Source organism: Nycticebus coucang, chromosome 11 (assembly GCF_027406575.1).
Source record: "Nycticebus coucang isolate mNycCou1 chromosome 11, mNycCou1.pri, whole genome shotgun sequence".
NCBI lineage: Eukaryota > Metazoa > Chordata > Mammalia > Primates > Lorisidae > Nycticebus > Nycticebus coucang.
In genome coordinates, this window is record NC_069790.1 from 1,239,694 (window position 1) to 1,244,058 (window position 4,365).

A 4,365-nucleotide genomic window follows, 5' to 3' on the forward strand; every position below is an offset into this window, starting at 1 on the left:
GAAGTTAATTGGATTAACCAAATTAGCTCTTTTACGTTCCAGCCTGCATGTGATTTCACTGTTTAAAGCAAGAAATCAAGAGCACAAATCAAAGTCACATTTCTGTGACTTTCTCTCTTCATTATAAAGCAGAGGCCAGTGACACCAGACTATCAATAAGCCTAAAGGTTTTTAAAAAAGAGAGAGTGAGGAAAAACATAACATTAAAGAGAATAGAAAAGAAATAAGAAAAGAATCATAGAAATTTAAACAAGACCCAGGTCCTGCAATCCTACAGGAAAATTATTCTGGACACTTAGGTTTCATTTTAAAATAGTATAATGTTTCCAGGAAGACCTCAGTGGGATCATGGAAAAATCCAAGAATCGTGGTTTTCTGCAGTGTAAAAGGGCTTTGCGTGAAAGTAAGACCCTACTGGGGAAATCTTGCACCTTGCCTAACGTTAAATTCAAGTTACCTGTTACCCTAACAATGAGCTGTACAATGACACAGCCCAAGGGTTCCAGGCAGGGTTAATGCTGGACATTCGAACTCCAGAGTGAAAGATGGTGTGTCCCAGCTTTTCATTAGAGAAGCCCGATTATTCATTTTAATATCAAAGGGCAATGTAGGAGCCAAAGGAAAATTTCCCCTTTGTCCTTTGAAGGTTTGCTCAAAAACCAACTTGGAAAAGGGAAATAAATTTCTGTTAATGTGTACTCATGATGGTGCATGTAGCGAGAAGAAGATAGAGTCAGTTAGGCTAGGGCTGACAGCACAGCTGGTCTGGTCAGTTTGGGCCCTACATGACCTTCACCTCATGTTTTCTGTTCTTGTTGTTTTTTTAGCTTTAGCTTCAAACTAAAAATGTATAATGTGAGTAGTTTAGGAAGTGTGTCACACCAGTTACCTTTTGCTTCCTGCCTTGATTAGAAGCTTTCTGAAGCCCTCACCAAAGCAGAACCTGGCAGCACGTTCCCTGTCCAGCCAGCAGAACCACGAGTGTGGTGAATGCCGTGAACCCCCCAGCCTGAGGCCCGTTAACCACAGTACGGACGAAGATGCTCATCTCTCCCTGCAGACTGAGATGGTGTGTTCACCCCACTCTGTGAGATTGTGAGGAGGTAATTCTCGAGAAACACCATGATCTATTCATACAAAATTGGTCTTTGAATAAATTTGCCTTTGAAAGTTTTTAAAACTGCAGAAAACATGTTTTTACTTTTAACATGTTTGCAGGTTGCTTGTAGTGCAAAGCAAGTGGCTTGTGTTTGGAAGACAGACAACGCTGTTAAGGATCTGTGAGAAGACTCCTTAGTGTCCCGAAGCAAAGTTGCAGCTTCAAAGCTTCACACATCATCCCTGACCCCTGACAGAACATCAGTGCGGCTCCTGGAAAATGAAGAAGAGGGCCTTGCCTGGACCACCCCCACAGGCCACCAGCAGCTCCAGCCTCCTGGTGTAGACTGCGTGAAAACGTCTATCCAAGAAATGCTTATATCAAACAACGACTTGTACCTTGTAAACATGTATAATTTCCATATGTAAATTATAAACTTAAAAAAAGAATAAATAAATGTAACAAAGGCCATTGACATACCAGCTGAAAGTCATCCGCTTTGAAGTTCTCTGCTGGTAGTGTGTCTCTGACATCTCCCCCTATAGCCCCCCGATGTCCAATGTTCATCTTGTTGAAGGACACAGCAATTGTACTAAATAGGTGTTGAGTGTCATCGGCATCATTCTACAGCCTAATGCCTCGGGTTTCGTATCTAACCCAGCAGTAATAATAAAGATATCACTGTAGGAGCTAAAGCTTTTGGTTTCCCATTCAAATAAAGGACATACAGTTAAACCCATGCTACAAACTTTTATTTTTAAATGAATTTTAAATTAAATAATGAACAAATGAAGAAACATAACAAACAAGCATGAAATTCACTCTACAGCAGAAACGAAATAATTTTATGGTTGGGGGGTCACCACAACATGAGGAACTGTATTAAAGGGTCACAGCATTAGGACGGTTGAGAACCACTGCCCTAGAGGATGACTAATTCTCTTTTGGTTTCCAACTCAATTGCAGTCCCCTGTTTATTTGGTGGAACTGATATCATTTATGTTGTTAGTTTAGACACATATGTACATGTGTATGTATACAAATGTAAGTTATTGTGTTGAAGGGTTTTTAAAGGGTGTACTATAGCTTACATGATATTTCTTTTTATGAAGCATCTTTACAAGCTCTCTAAGGATAATTACATGGGTCTGGCTATCTTTTTGTCTACTGAGGAAAAGTACTCCATAGTATAAATATGGCACAATTTGTGTAGCTATTCCCTTGTTAAAGGTATGTTATGATGCTTCTAGTTTTTGGCTATTAAAAAATGTTCAATAAGTAGCACTGTTTGTGCCTTTTTGTGTAGTTGTATTTTAAGATATCCAACTAAGAATTATTTTGTGGGAAAAAATTCAGTAAGACTTCCAAATTGTTCTCAAGCAAGATTGTATCAATTTACATTTTTATAAATCAAAACTTCATATGATCGAAGTTTAAACGGCCTTGTTTTTATTGGAGAAAAATACTATTTCATTGCTATTTTAATTTTTGTCCTAATTTCTAGTGGGGTTGAGATTATTTTACATATAAATTTCCTATTTGTGTTTTCTATTTATTAATTTTTCTACATTTTATAGCTTGATTGTTAAATTTTCTATTAATTCTTAAATATGTATAATATGAATATTTATCATGCACCATGTACTTTGAATACTTATGTATATATTTTCTTAAAAATATTTCACTTATTTTGAATTTTGTGAAGTCTTTTATTACATGAGTCACTTAATTTAGATAAATTCATAATTTTTTTCATTGAATTTTTTTAAATTTAAGAATAACTTTCCCTAACCCCAAGATCCTGTGTCTATGAGCTATGTAAGTTGCATTTTCTATTTCATTCATTGTATTCTGCAGTTGCAGAATTTCTATTTTCTTTTTTGTGATTTCAATTTCTTTGGAGACCCTTTAATTTCTGTATTGTTTTCTAATTTTGTTCAATTTCTCTGTGTTCTCTGGAAGCTCACTGAGCTGCCTTAAAAGTTATTTAGTTCTTTGTCAAGTTGGCTAGTAGATTTCTATTTCTTTGGAAAATTATTGTGTTCTTTTGGTGTGTTAAGTTTCTTTTGTTTTCTTTTGTTGTTGTTATTGTCGTTGCCTTGTTTTGATATCTGCTCATTTAATGGTGCAGTCACCTTTCCCAGACATTACGGATGGGTTTCAGTGGGGGAAAGACTTTCCTTGACAGGTAGATGTAAGAGTGCCCAGGGTTCTGGCTCTGCTAAGAGTGAGATGGTGTAGTCTCTATGTGGCTCTGTCAGTTGAATTCAGTGTTGGTGAAGATTGGCCTCCGTGGCCAAGGCTATGGTGTCTGTAAAAGTGGTGAAGGCTATGGATCTTTGTTGGCAAAGGCTGCTGGGGTTACCCCATTGCTTTCTCTCCTACCAGGGAAATTCATGGCTGAGAGGATCTCTCTTGGGACTGGGTCTGGCTGCAGGTGTACTCACAAGAGTAGTAGCAGTGTCTGATGTCCAATTCCTGCAGAGTGCCCCTTCAGAGTTTGAACTGCAGGCCTGCATGGGAGGCCCAAAGCTCCAGGGTTCTGGGTAAGGGTGGCTCTACTGCTGGGGTGCTGCAACCACAGTGGTAATGATGTGCAGGGCATGAGTGTTTATGAGGAGCTGGGGTCCAGAGCAGGGATATGCACAGAGCCACACTGGATCCAAGGCCTAGGGGACAGATGAGCCTATAGCAGCAGTGGCTCTGGTTATTGAGGCACAGGATGCACAGTGCAGCCATGGAGCTGGAGTCTGAAGCATGGATGCATTAAGACCTGCAGCTGCTGTGGAGTCCAGGGAGCAGATCGGCTCACTGTGATGGTGACTCAAATGCCAAAGGCATGGGCTTCCGGGGCATGGCTGAAGAGCTATGGAGCATCACATGGACATGTGCACAGTTACTAGCCCTCCCAGGCCCTGGGCGGGGCCAACCGACAGCCATAGTGGCTTCAGTGTTTGAGACCTGGGTATTCACAGTACAGTCACAGGGCTGGGGTCTGGAAAGTGGGGCAGCACAGAATAGCCAAGGATCTGGCACCTGGGGTGGGGCATCAACACACATACAGCAGCTGAGACTTCAGGGGTAGGGGGTGCATACAGGGCTGAAGGCGTGATGGTTACAGTTCTGGGGCAACACAATAGTGTCTCCTTTCTGGAGAAGGGTCAATGGTGTCTCCTGCGTGGGCCCATGATGGAGATGTTTGCAGTGATGTAAGTGGCAAAACCATCCAGTGTCCCTCGCCAAGCAGGCCACTGGAGACTGTGGCA